The sequence below is a fragment of the Lontra canadensis genome, unplaced genomic scaffold, assembly GCF_010015895.1.
Source record: "Lontra canadensis isolate GAN:19392208 unplaced genomic scaffold, GSC_riverotter_1.0 scaffold50, whole genome shotgun sequence".
Taxonomy (NCBI): Eukaryota; Metazoa; Chordata; class Mammalia; order Carnivora; family Mustelidae; genus Lontra; species Lontra canadensis.
The window spans coordinates 8,108,768-8,124,087 of record NW_022631044.1 but is presented as its reverse complement, the minus strand read 5'-3'; positions in this window follow the sequence as shown (position 1 = coordinate 8,124,087).

The following is a 15,320-nucleotide window of genomic DNA, read 5'->3' as shown; positions in this document are numbered from 1 at the left end:
AACAGCATGGAGGTTCCTCAAAATGTTGAAAATAGAACTACCCTATGACCCAGCAATTGCAATACTGGGTACTTACCCTAAAGATACAAACGTAGTGATCCAATGGGGCACATGCACCCGAATGTTTATAGCAGCAATGTCTACAATAGTCAAACTATGGAAAGAACCTAAATGTCCATTCACAGATGAATGGATAAAGAAGATGTGGTATATATACACAATGGAATACTATGCAGCCATCAAAAGAAATGAAATCTTGCCATTTGCGACGATGTGGATGGAACTAGAGGGTATCATGCTTAGCAAAATAAGTCAATTGGAGAAAGACAACTATCATATGATCTCCCTGATATGAGGAAGTGGAGATGCAACATGGGGGGGGGGTTAAGTGGGTAGGAGAAGAATAAATGAAATAAGATGGGATTGGGAGTGACTCTTAATAAGTGTCTCTTAATCTCACAAAACAAACTGAGGGTTGCTAGGGGGAGGGGGGTTGGGAGAGGGGGGTGGGGTTATGGACATTGGGGAGGGTTTGTGCTATGGTGAATGCTGTGAAGTGTGTAAACTTGGCGATTCACAGACCTGTACCCCTGGGGACAAAAATATATGTTTATAAAAAATTAAAAAATTTTAAAGTAGGAAAGCTGGGAAGTTGATACAATCTAACTGATTTGTGAAAAAGATAAGTCTGGGGCTTTGTGGAGAATGGATTGTAGGAATTAAACACAGAAATGGGGAGACAATGGCTGGGAGGAGACAATTGCAGGAGCTGGTGGCTTGGCCTAGGGTTTCAGTAAAGAGGACATGCTGGCCCATACAGTACTTCTGTAAAGATGAGAACGTCTCCCCCTCGCCTTAGTGGCCCCAAATACCAGGTGGATTAACTGTGGGGTGTGGAGGAGAAAGGAAGCCAGATGACTCAGGTTTGTACTGTCATAATGGGGTGGACTGTGGTGGAATCACTAGTTCAGTTTTGGTCACGTTCACTTACAACAACCATAAATTGGGTGTACCCATTTCCTAATATGCAAACTTAGTAGCATTTATCACACGGACAAAGTCAAGTAGTTTGGCTATGGAAGGAAGTTACCACTTTGACCAGCACCAGAAACCTTATGCTGACGTTATGGAAATAGCATTTGTGAGATATCCAACCAACTTATGTTGCCTTCCCAGTAAACCCTTGTCCACATGGCTCCCCCACCCATTGAGTCAATGGCCTAAATAAATGTTACAGGAGGCGAAGTGAGGGGGGGGGGGGGGCAAAAAAACAACAGCCAAGAATGGGTAAGTCATCATTTAGCTTTGAGTTTCAAAGTAGGATTTTTAAAAAATCCGGGCAAGACAATAGTTTGAAATCAACTGCTTTTGACTAGCAAAGGCCAGACTGTGTTGAGAGGGGGAAAAAAAAATGTAACTTTATCTATCAATGAGGCAGAGCTTGGAGAACTGCCCCTGAGCAGATCGCAGATAGTGCCAGGAAGAACACAGGATATGATGTCAGAGTCATTTTCCCATGAGAGGAAAAAAAGATCAAGTTTAAGCAGCAGGCAGGAAGTTGGAAGATTCAGAGGGTATAAGCACAGGCTTGCCCTAGGCGAGTGGTGGCAGAGTCCTAAAGCTGAAGAGATGTGTACCCAGCTTTCCATTTGGAACCAGGCCAACTACACAAAAGTGGATATGCTGTGGTTAGGCAACAAGAGGCCTTATGACCGTGCTTCCAGTTCTAGGCCTGTGTGTTTTCCGTAGGAGAGAATGGCAAAGGCTAACAGGATGAATGGGCTGAAGGAGGCCTGGCTTTGGGCCAAGAAGGTGCGAGAGTCATTACCCCTGCAGGCTGTGGCAGGGACTGTAGCTGTTGGTAGAATGTGGAATCGGTGTAGGCCCAAAGCCTGGCGAGAACAATCTTCTCACCAGAGGAAGCTGGGAAGGCCTGGATGTTGGCAGACAGACTTTCCCTGCAGCTCTCCTGCAGAAGAGAAGCCTGGGGATGAAGGACAAATACTGAGGAAGGACTGAGGGTTTGCCAAGATAGACTGTTTTAAATCTAAAGGGACTGAGCTATGCTTAATCAGCAACATCAGGTTCTTTCCACTCACATGAGGAATGGGAGCTTTTTAGCAAGAAGTCATTATAGACAATAAATGTTTTGTTTTATTGGCATATCTGATTTTTAGTGCATACATTTCAAGATTGCTACATTAGGAAGGTCTGTTTCTTTTTACTGAATGAGGAAAGCTCAGCTTGATGTACCTCACCCAAAATGGGGAGATGGGGAGAAAGGAAAAAAGAGGGCAAGGGTTGACTGTCAACATTGGATGCCTCCAGGGAAGTTAACCGGGACACAGAAGAGGGAGAAAGACATATTTTTTTCACTGTATACTTTTTGTACCTTTTGCATTTGTGTCAGGCATAAGCATTAACTTTCAAAAATAAATTAAAATGGGAAAAAGAACAGATTCTGAAATTAAAAAAAAAAATGCAGGGGCACCTGGCTGATTCAGTAGGTAGACCATACAATTCCTGGTCTCATAGTTGTGAGTTTGAGCCCTGCATTGGGTGTAGAGATTACAAAAAAATAAATAAATAAACCAAAAAGGGCAGATACACAAAATCTGATAGTGAATGCTTGACAATTGACATGAAATACTTTTTATCTTGCCGGGAATCTTCTCTGTCCACCTTGTGGTTGTTCCTTTCATTGGCACTGATGTTTTGTAAGCTGTCCATCTTGCTTCTCCAGCTTGCCTATGCCGTCTGTGCTTTGTACCCCAAACACATACCATACATTCAGTAGGTAGGCCATCACTTCTATAGGGAAAATAATCCTACTGACCCAGTCTTTCTTGCCATCCTGGATTGAGGCGTGGAAAGGATTGATGAGGGGTATTTGTCCCCATGCTGGACATGTCTATCCCTTTGGCATCAAAGAGCAGTGTGGAAGTAATGGAAAGAATTTGGGCACGGGAGTCAGACTCACCAGGACTGAGCCCTGCGAGCTTCAATTTGTTGAGACTTGAGTCTTCTTCCACACAGTGGAGTTCACACAAACCTCATTGGGCTACCTTAACACAATGCTAGAATCATTCTGATTACTCCCAACCCCCAGTCCAAGAGAACAGAGATTAATTTTTGAAAGATTTTGCATCTGCCCAGACTCTGCATATCTCTTCTTCCCACCTCCATTCTGTTGTACCTACCTTGATAAACCCTATTAGTATCTGCTATGGTCTGAGTTCAAGCCTTTAATTTAACATGTAACTGGGCACAGGGCCACCTATAATAAAGTCTATTTGTCAGTGTCCCTTGCAACTAGATGTCTCATGTTCTATGGCCAATGGATTTAAGTATGCGTAGCATATGGGCTTCTCCTGATCCTTCCTTCCTTCCTGCTTACTGGAACACAAACAAAAAGGAGGGAATTGAAGAAACTGCTGGACCAGGATGTGTAAGTCAAATCTGAGGACAGTAAAACTAGGAGCTAGAAAGAGTCTTGGTTCTTGACACCTTGGTGCTCTTCTTTGGCCTTATTAGTCTAGCCGGATTTTTGTGTAAGAGAGCAGTGAATCTCTTATGTTTACGTTACTTGGGCTTTTCTGTCACTTGTAACCTAATCTAATGAATATAACAAAGTTGCATCATGATCATTCTAACTTCTTCCCCTATACCAATCCTGGGGTTTCTAAATGCTAATGGTCAAATGACTAAGAGATCACAGCCAATACCTAGTACCTTCTCCCACCTCACCTGTGCTGCTTAGCAGTGTGTCCAGTTTTCTCCAATAACCACTTCAGATCTCATTTTTTCTCTTAGAACTTTTCTCTCTTCCTTCTCCCGTTTCTTCTCAGCAGTTGGGTCTCTCCTTATTTCAGAAGGAAAATACAAAAACCCATTAGATAGGGACTATCCCCCCCATGACCCACTTCCTAGATTTTCCATATCCACACCCATTTTTTTTCCTTTCCACCATTTACAGTGAGATTAGCTTCTGAAGGCTAATTCTTTCCCTTGCTAAGGACCCAGTCTCTTCCATCCTACTAAGAGACTACCCTACTACTACTGTCCATTATCTTCCTCCCTTATTCCACTGGCTCCTTTTCAGTTTCAAGCATCCTCAAGTAGTTCTCATTTGCAAAACAAACACATAAAAACCTTCCTTCAGCCTTGCATTCCTGTCCAGTTTTCTCTTCTTCCCTGCTTCCCTCTCCTCCCTCTTCCCTCTCTAACACCCTCCCCATCTCCTCCTCTCCACAGTCAAACTACTTGACTTTTCCAGGATCTTCTCAAACTTTCAGAGCATGGTTTCTGCTCCCACCACTCCACAAAAATACTGTTGTCAAGGTCACCAACACCTTCCTTGTAGCCAAATCAATGGATATTTCTCAGTCCCCAACTTGCTTTGCTCCTCAGTAATGTGACTCTGTAGACCATCACTCCTTAATGCGTTCTCTTCTCTTAGCTTCCACATCATTTATCTCTCCTGGCTTTGTCTTTTTTTCCCAATGACATCTCTTTCTCAGTCCTTGTTATTTTTTTTTTTCTTTACTCCATAGATGTTAATCTTCCTGTCTGTCTAGGTCACAACTTCCTGGGAAGTTTCATTCACTTATAGGACCTCAGGCTGGTGATCCCCAAATCTTCATTACCATCTCCAAGGTGGATCTCATTTTGGGGCTTCAGAGTCATACATTCAACAAGCAACAGAGCAGCATCATGGATGTATTATAGTGGTCTCAAACTACCTTCATCCCTCACCCCCAGACCTGCTCTTCTGTTAGTCCAGTTCAGTAAATAAACAACCATCCATCTAGTTGTCCAAAACAGTCATGGGTCTTCTTTAATCAATCATAAAGTCTTGCCAAGTTTACTCTTAAATGTGTTAAATTTGTTTCAGATCCATCCACTTCTCTCCATTCTCAATGTTACTTCCCTCATGCAGTTCCCCACCATCTCTCCCTTGGGCTATTCTACAACTTAAGCTCTGCTTTCCAGTCTTGCACACCCATTCCCTGCAGTACAGCTGAGTGATCTTTCAAAAGTGCAGATCTGCCCTTGGCATTCCCTGATTCCTTGTGGCCATTAGTATAAAGCTTAATATCTTGGCTTTCTTACAAAAGCTGTCGGATATGTCTCCAGCCTGTGTCTTAGGCTTCTTCTCTTGCCATTTTCCTCCTTTTATTCTCCACTCGGCCACATTCAACTTCAGTTCCTCAAATATGTGAGGCTATTTGTGCTGAGACTCTGAACAGGCTAAGCTGTTTCCTCTGCTGGGAATCCTCTCCCCACTGCCCTCATCTGCCACCCTCCTTCATCCTTGGTTACCTCCCCCTTCTTTCAGGTGCCTGATTGTTATCACTTTCATCTAAAGAACCTTCTCTGACCTCCCAAGTTTGGTTCAGTACCCCTCCTATGTGCTCTCTGCCAACCAAAAAGACTGAGATCTTATTTCTGTCATAGCACTTACACATCACATTGTAATTATTATCCACTTCCTTTTACTAGATTTTTGGCATTATGAGGGTAGGGATCATTTCTATTTTACTCATCTTTATATCCCCAGTGTTTCCCACTTAGTAGATGCTCAATATATTTTTAGTGACTACATGAACCCAAAGTAGGTATATGGTATTCAATACATGTGTCCTTTTCTCAGTGGCTAAACTCATCTGAGTAGTCAGGCAATTGAGAGACACTCAGTGAAACAATGCTCCTGGTGAGTGAAAAGAAAGAATCCCTCTCTTTAAACATTTTTATTTAAAATTTTTTTAATATTGCTAAGTTTAACAAAGCTCTGGAAATTGTGACGCTCATTCAGAGAAAAAGATCAAATTAAAATCAGCTCTTGCTTTCCAATTAAGCTGTCAACAGGCTTCCTTCTTTGAGGTTTCCCCAGGAGTCCCACAGACTAAGGAAAGAGAAAAGGTTTATCTTAACTGTGAGCAAAGACCCTTATTAATTTCCTACTCCATGCAGAAGTGGAGTTCCTCTCTCTTCCATCTTGTGATCTCAAGTTGCTAAAAAATTAAAAATAGTTCTTCATCATTCATGAAGGATGAAGGGTCCTCTTCTGCTCAAATATTCAATGAATATTTAACTGAATGCTGACTATATGCAAGACACCTCTTATTTGTCACAATCTCAGGTTTTAAGAAGGATCATTGGGGAGGGTATGTGCCATGGTGAGTACTGTGAAGTGTGTAAACCTGGTGATTCAGAGATCTGTACCCCTGGGGCTAATAATACATTATATGTTAAAAAAAAATGAAAAAAAAAAAACCTAAAAAAATAAAAAAGGATCAAACTTTTGTCTTTTGCAAGTATTTTATTCTCTCGCAGACCTCCCTTCAAGAGGCCCCCTGGCCTTTAAGAAGCAGAATGAAATCAGAGATATAGTTTCAGTCACAGTCATTCAAGTCTAAATCACATTACCGATTTAAGACACCAAAAAAATTTTTGCTCTGAGCTGTCTTTCTAATCATATTGATCATGATGCGTTACACTACTTACATGCTCTAATCCAGTCATTCCAGATGGTCCCTAACTTATAATGATTTGACTTAACAATTTTCTGACTTTATGATAGTTCAAAAGCGATATGCATTCAGTAGAACAAATTTTAAGTTTGGATCTTATTCTGGACTATCGATGGACAGTTTGAGCTCTTGTGACACTGGGCAACAGCATCCCAGTCAGCCTTGAAATCAGGAGGGTAACAACCAATATACTTACACACATTCTGTCCCCGTACAACCATTCTATTTTTCTCTCTCAATATAGTTCAGTAAATTACATGAGATATTCAGGACTTTATTATAAAATAGACTTTGTTTCACCAACTGTGGGCACATGTAAGTGTTCTGAGCACAGTTAAGGTAGGTGAGGCTAAGCTATGATGTGCAGTAGTATTTAAAGTATTTTCAACTTAAGATATTTTCAACTTATAATGGGTTTATTGGAACGCAACCCCATTGTAAATCAAGGAAGATCTGTATATATTAGCCCCTGATACATGTTTGTTGGTCATAAAATAGTTTTCTCCATGAGAAGATAATTGTTTCAGAAGGATCAGAAATTTTAGTGTTATTAAAAAACCCATTTCACTATCTCCAACTTCACTTAGAGAACTGAACTCCTGGAATTCTCCAAAAACATGGCATTACTTTTGTTGGCCCCCATGTAAGTTGAGCTTGCTTAAACACACCACCAGAAAACAGAAAGCCAATGCTGGCATTTCAGAAATGCTATGTTAGCTGGAAATAAAGCATGCAAACAGAAGCAAATGAAAGAGGGCCTTAAAAGTCACAGAGTGTTTGCCAGCCAGGAAGATAATGTCACTGCCTAAGATTCCATTTTGTTTCATTACACCTAGTTCTCCAAATAAATAAAGACTTCTATCACCTTTCTACATAAAGAGAAACTGAAAAAGAGCAGTCACAAAATAGGTTTTCTGGAAATATTCTCACTTGTTTACGTGTAAATCTTCTCTAGTGAATGTGGTTACAGGTGAACTTACGATTCAGACGAAGGGTATTTCAGAATCCAGAAAGTTGACTGGTAGCTCAAAGTGCCAGCCATTATGAGCAACGATAATGACCTACATCAAATTAATGTAATATTCTCAGTAAAAATTTAAACTACTACATGTGTTGCCCATTCTTTCATTCATGTTTCTCTCATTTGATGGTATATTTTATGGGTGAGCAGGCTTAATTCATAATAAAGAAATACATAAAAAGGTTAAGATCAACTATCTATTCAAATTGCCATCATAACCAAATATTTTTGCAGATCAAAAAGATACTCAAACTGCTGTCATAGATCAACATATAACTAAATTGCAATACAGGATAATATGGACAGATCCTTGGAATCTGTTAGGGGATTTCAAATGTTGCATCACTGCACTGACCTCTGTCCCCTCAAACTAGATAGACCCTTTCAGAAGTGTTTCAGCCATGAATAATTTGGAATATCCTTTTTGTTAGCCATTAAATGACTTAAAAATACTCAAACTGAAGGTAATCTCAGAATTTCTTTAAGACTCTCTGGTTCTGTTATATTTCAGAGAGGCTACTGAGCTCTTCAACTGAAGTTTTCTTAGTCTGGGACCATCTGCTCTGACAAGTCTCATTCCACACAAAGGACCAGCACCCAAGTCCTAAAGGCCCAAGATGAGGTAGTGAATGCACTGATGCCAAAGAGTCAGATTATCTTGTTCCCATAGGTTAGCAGGTAATGAGATTTTTTTTTTTTTAAGATTTTATTTATTTGACAGAGATCACAAGTTGGCAGAGAGGAAGGGAGAGAGAGGAGGAAGCAGGCTCCCCGCCGAACAGAGAGCCCGATGTGGGGCTCGATCCCAGGACCCTGAGATCATGACCTGAGCTGAAGGCAGAGGATTTAACCCACTGAGCCACCCAGGCGCCCCAGCAGGTAATGAGATTCTTAACCACAGTAGAGCCAGGGAGCTAAACATATAAAGTATGTTGCAAAATTACAGGACATGCTGGCCTCAGCATAACTGGATCATCTCCAAAAGGGGACTACTTATCTCCATATTTTCGAACTCCCCTCACTCAGTCTCTAGTTTATTTACAGCGAATAACTGCTCATTGTTACCTACTTTGATAAAAGAACATCTAAGCACTGGTATCTGGGGCCAGACTGGATTAAGGCTTGGACTCATGCCTTGTCTGAAGAATTCCTTGTGTTTGTGAAATTCCACCCAGACATTTTCAATGGTCCTTTTGTATTTGAAGAGGAATTAAAACACTTTGGTAAATAAATATGGTCATATTTGAAGTCAGGAGTAATAATGAAACCATAAAAGCACCTTTAAACAAACCGTTGATTATAAACTCTCAACCTTTTAAACTCCTAAAGCACATGCCAAAGCGGTAAAAGTTCTCTTAATGCTTGTCTGCAAAAGGCCACGTCTCAAGAGTAGTATCTCTGACTTTCGCTTCATCATATCCCAGGTATCACTTCATAGTTATTTATATTCGTTACCTCTGCCACAAGATACCAACTTTGCATAGGACACCTCATTCAGGAATTCCTGCCATAGTTGAGTTCTTTGAATAAAATCAATCAAAAATATAATTAACTTTTGCATTCATGCAGTGTGACTAGTATAGAAATTACACTAACAAACTTGTTAGAATTTACACACTCAAGTGAACACTGTTTCTTTCAAAAAGTCATCTTGAGAGGCTATACTTATTCCAGAATTGCAAGCAGCTGTTTGGTGGGTGTGTGTGTGAGACAGACACAGAGGGACAGAGAGCTCCAAGAAACTGCCAATCTCTTCTTGTTAGATTCCTTCTTATAATGTCCACACCTGGACATGTGGATAATTACTATGGCTTCTCAGGGGAGAGGCACAATTAATTCTCAAATCCACCAACCCATCCCCAACCCCTGTTTACACTCAACTCTGAAAGTAATTACTTTAGGGATCCTAACATGTTGCTAAGACCCCTCTTATCATGTTACTAAGATCCTAATATGTTACTAAGAATTCCTTTCCTTAGCCCTTCTCACCTGCACCTGAGCCCATCTCTGCTTTGGGAGCTCTTACCTGCTGTAGGTATTTGAAGTCATTTTGTAGGAATGTCCTTGTACAGCTAGGTACAACTGTCAACTACTGTTTCTCTACCCAGGGATCTCTCCCTTGTAAGGGCCTATTTAGCCAGAGCAGCCTCACCCTGGTTGAACTGCCATTTTGTTGTAAAACTTAAATTGACTTTGCCCCGCCCCCCGGGGGGGGGGGAACTTACTTAAAAGCAAGTCCGGGAAACCAGTCCCAGGTAACAAAGTCCAAATACAAGTGTGGGTCAGGCCAGGTGGAGGTATTCAATCTGTGGCGGCGCATACTGTCTCCTAGCTAACAAGGAGTATGGGCCCTGCCCTTTGGGTACCTTTGGGGCACCAATTCTGAACTAGGTGATAGGCTGGTTCAAATTTCTACTAGGGTAAATTGTAATTCAATTGGTCACCTAGCATCACTGTGGAGTTTCCTGTGTGTGTTACAATCTCATTGGCCACCTGTGTGTGGCCAGGCCCAACCACATGGCCTTTGCTCTATAAAAGGTAGTCTGGAAAGCAGGGAGGGTCGTCCTCTGTGTAGTGGCGGCCCCGACCGGTCTGTTTGACGGTCGGTCTGATTCCTGATGCTTGGCGCGAAATAAAGTTGTGCTTGACCTTTGCTTTGTATCAGTCTCGCTCCTTTAAAAATGGACCCATTATTGGGGTACCCAATTTTGGGGGGACCCAACACCTTCATGATTCAAGCTTTGGACAACTTTATGGGCACTTAGGATTCAGGTGACTATTGTTAATTACATCATGGATTAAAAAAATTTTGGGTTGCTTGACAATGCAATAATTTTAACTTTTTTTTTTTAAAGATTTTATTTATTTAACAGAGAGATCACAAATAGGAAGAGAGGCAGGCAGAGAGAGAGAGGGAGAAGCAGGCTCCCTGCAGAGCAGAGAGCCCACTGCGGGGCTTGATTCCAGGACCCTGAGATCATGACTTGAGCTGAAGGCAGAGGCTTAACCCACTGAGCCACCCTGGCACCCCTAATTTTAACATTTTAATGAGACATTACATCACCATTTCAAATAAGTGATTTTCCAAAGGTTGTTTGACAAAGAAGCCAATTCAAAGTGAGGAGTATCTGAACATGCTGCATTCCCGTATAGGTGTGGTATGCAAAACAATTGTGCTAACCACACAATAAACAGAAAAAGGGACAGAAGAGCCTTGTCACTGAGTGAGTGCTCCTGTTAGCTGAATGATTCATGCAGAGTACCAAAGGGCTATTAGTCAAACTACTGCACGCTTTGATTCTCACTTCCTCTTGTCTTTCATTTCCAAACTAGACAGCCTTTTAGTTGAAAGAATTCTGAAGCAGATCATCCCCTACAATTGGGAATTATTGTTTATAACACAACGACAGTTGATGTTTTGACTCTACTGGCACTAATAATTTAAAAATAGAAACTATTAAAGTGTAACATAGTTATCTCTGCTTCAACAAATAAAACTTGGGAATTTAACTGAAACTTGGTGACCTAAGTCCCTGAATTAGGTGGACATAGGAAACAGAGGTTCTAGTACCAAATTTATCAGTCAAGAGCCACTTTGCCTGACTAGGCTTTGGTTTCTCAACTGTAACTTGTTTGATGGAGGGATAGTCCTAGTTTCATATTCTGTATTTTTATTAATAGTTACACAGTAATATGATATAGTAGAACTTTAGGAAATTACAAGGTGGACAGATCTTAATTTTCCCTTTCAGTCTTGGATTGATTTTTGTGCCTTTCCTACCAAAGACAGGCTCTCAAGTCTGGATAACATACTTTTGGGCTGTAATTGATATTCCTTGTCTTTTCTCCAGGAGAATCCTTTTTGTTCTCTTCTGGCATCATCCCTGGGTTTCTTTTTGTTGCCCAGTTACCTACTATTGTCACCTTTTGTTATGTCTCCACATTTTCCATTTTTATCTTTTCAGCCAATAAAAACCATTTTCTGATCAAATAGCTTCTGTAACCTTCATTCTTTTGACTGTTTTTGTTAATGCTCCTACTTAGAGACTGTTTTGGTAGTAATAGTTCAGAGTTCTAACAGTTTCCTACAATTACCTAAGAAATAGTTTTTGAGCATCTACCTTGTGCGAGGGACCATGATAGCTCATCAACTGGGTTAAGAATTCCTTCAGTGTGTTCTCTCATTAAAGTGGGGAAGGAGCAGATAGGACACCAGAAGCACAGGCAACAAAAGCAAAAATAAACAAGTGGTACAATATCAAACTAAAACCCTTTTGCACAGCACAGCAAACAACAGAATTTCGAAAAGGCAACCTGTGGAATGGGAGAATTTATTTGCAAACTGTATCTGATAAGAAACTCATACGATTCAGTAGTTTTAAAAAAACAACTAAAGTTGATTTAAAAATGGGCTAAGGACTTGAATAGCTATTTCTCTTAAGAAGATATACAAATGGCCAATAAGTATATGAAAATGCTCAATGTCACTAATCATCAAGGAAATGCAAATCAAAACCACAGAGAGATGTCATTTCATATCTATCAGGTTGGGTCTTTTTTTAAGACATTTTATTTATTCACTTGAGAGAGACAGAGCAAGTAAGAGCACAGCTGGTGGGGGTGAGAGGGAGAAGCAGACTCCCTGCTGGGCAGGAAGCCCAACACAGGGCTGGATCTCAGGACCCTGGGATCATGACCTGAGCCGAAGGCAGACATTTAACTGACTGAGCCACGCAGGTGCCCCAGTCAGGTTGACTATTAAAAAAAAAAAAAGACAACAAAGCACTGGCAAGGCTGTAGAGAAATTGGAATTCTTGCACACTGTTGGTGGAAATGCAAAATGGTGCAGTCACTATGGAACACACACACACACACACACACACACACACACATAATTCCTCAAGAAGTTAAGAATATAACTACCATTTGATCCAGCAATCCTGTTTCTGGGTATTACCCAAGAGAATTGAAATCAGGTTCCAGAGGAGATACTAGGACTCCCATGTTCACCATGACACTATTCACAAGAGCGAAGGTATGGGAACAACCTAAAAGTCCAACAGGTGAACAGATAAAGAAAATATGGTATATACATACTCTGGAATGCAATTCAGCCTTAAAAAAGAAATTTTACAATATGCAATATGGATAATACCTTAAGGACATTGTGTTAAGTGAAATAAGCCAGTCACAGAAAGACAATCCTGCATGAATCTACCTATATGAAGGAATGGCTCTATTTCCCAGATGTGAATTTCTCTGGTTGTAGGATTAGAAATGATCGTGAGTTTCTTCATCAGTGAGTTTGCTGTTACTTTCTAAGCAGCTGCCCGGATCTTGTAACTGATCATGTTGCCCTTACTGAACAACCCACTAAACACCTTTGTGCTAGACTGATTTGTGACTCTCATCTAACAAGTCTATAGGTCTTCATTAAATCCATTCATGTACTCATGCCACTTCTGGTTCTATCTTACTTTGTTCTAATTTCAAACCCTTTTTTTCTTTTTATTGTTGTTCATTTAAAAATTTTTGTTATTGATGTTTTAATCTTCTTAATTATAATTTTGGTTAGCTACCATAAATCATTTTAAAAACAGTGAAAGAAATAGACTTCAAATCCTACTCAATAAAAAAGGGGTAAGGAGCAAACATGGTGGCTGTGTACACAGGAATGGAGCAAGAATTTCTTTTTTTTCTTTTTTTAAAGATTTTATTTATTCATTTGACAGACAGAGATCACAAGTAGGCAGAGAGAGAGGAAGGGAAGCAGGCTGCCTGCTGGGCAGAGAGCCTGATGCAGGGCTTGATCCCAGGACCCTGAGGATCATTTACCTGAGCTGAGGGCAGAGGCTTTAACCCACTGAGCCACCCAGGCGCCCTGGAGCAAGAATTTCAAGGTTCAAATTCCAACTTCTGTAGTCATGGGCCATGTGAACCTTGGGCAAGATACTAGAATACAATGTACCTGGTTTTTGTCATGAAATGGAGACAAGAATTCCTGTGTCAACAGAGCTCTTTTCAGCTTTAAATAATATATGTAAAATTGTGCATTTAGAACAGTGCTTGACACATAACAAATAGTCATATGTTAGTTGTGAGGAATTTATTTTATGCTGTGGTTGAACTTTAACACACGTAGCTGAGTTTACAATCTAATGTCAACCTAAACAGACCAGTATTCCCACCAGATCATCTAACAGAATGTTTGGACAGGATGCTTTACAACAGTCCCTAGGGAAACTCTGATACTCTGATCTCATTTACTCTGTTTTCTGCTGACAGTATTATCAAATACAGGCATACTTCTTTAAGGGAAGCTGAATATTGAAATCTGGATTTATAGGTTCAAGATTTGTTTTCTGTAAACATCTGAATATTTGACATTTTTAAAAACAAAACACAACTTGTACTTTGCCAGAAAGAATTTGAAGCAGCAAAACATTAAGATTCAAAGGACTTTTTTTGTTCTTAGCCAAAGGACTTTTTTGTTTTTGTTTTTAAGGCAAGAGCAACAGAAAAAAGATGTACATGAAGAGAAGGGAGAAAAACTGTATTAGAACACAGTGGTTAAAGGAAGTTACTATAGTTGAAAACAGAACTGCATTTTCTCAGAGGGCAGCCAAAGCAAAGAGACAAACATGAGAGGTGTCCCAACTCTATCTAATGACAGGAAGTTTGCCATTAATCAGGAGAAACACTTTTTGTTTCTAAGCTAACAGAGCATGTACGGAGAACTTTGTTCATGATGGTTAAGAACTTTGACAGCAGGGGCACCTGGGTGGCTCAGTGGGTTAAGCCTCTGCCTTCTGTTCACGTCCCGATCTCAGGGTCTTGGTATTGAGTCCCGCATGGGGCTCTCTACTCAGGGGGGAGGTTGGTTACCCCCCACCCCCCCCCCCCCCCCCCCCCCCCCCCTGCCTACTTGTGATCTCTATCAAAAAAAAAAAAAAAAAAAAAAAAAAAAAAAAAAGAACTTTGACAGCAGCTTAAAAAAAGCGGAGCCAGCTTGCCTTTGGCAAGTACCTTGTCTAATAGAGGAGTCTCAGTCTAATGTCCAGGGCTCTGTTCCTGGTTCTCAAGTAGCAAGCCCTCCACCCCAACTTCTCTTCTCATAACCTCCACTTTATTTAAATGGTAATTCTATTCTTCCAGTTGGTGAGGCCAAGTCATTCTTGACTCATCTCCTTTTACATCCTATGTCCGATCTGCCAGCAAATATTGTCAGCTCTGCCTTCAAATATATCCAGATTCTGGTCACTTTTCAAACCGGCTCCACTGCCACCACTTTGACTCATGCCACCATCATTTCCTTCCAGGGTTACTGCAATGGTCTAATTGGTCTCCCCCTGATCACTTCAGTCTATTTGTATCTATAAAAAACGTTAAGTCGGATCATGTTACTTTCCTGCTCAAATTCCTCCTTATAGCACCCATCTCTCTCAGAATAAAAACCAGCCTCAGGAGGCACTCCATGATCTAGTTTCATCCCTTTTCCTCTTTGGCCTTACCAATTACTCCTCCCTCTCATACTACCGTTTTGCTATTACAGAAATATTCCAAGCACACTTTTACTTCAAGACTCTTGCAATTCTATTCCCTCTGTCTAAATGCTCTTCCCCTAAGTGTGGCTTTCCCTTGCTCTCCCTTTAATATTGCAAACTTCCCACACACATGACCCATGACATTTTGTATCTCCCTTTCCTGCTTTATTTGAACCTTCAGCACTATTCACTATCTATCATGCTGTGTCTTTTATTTTTCTT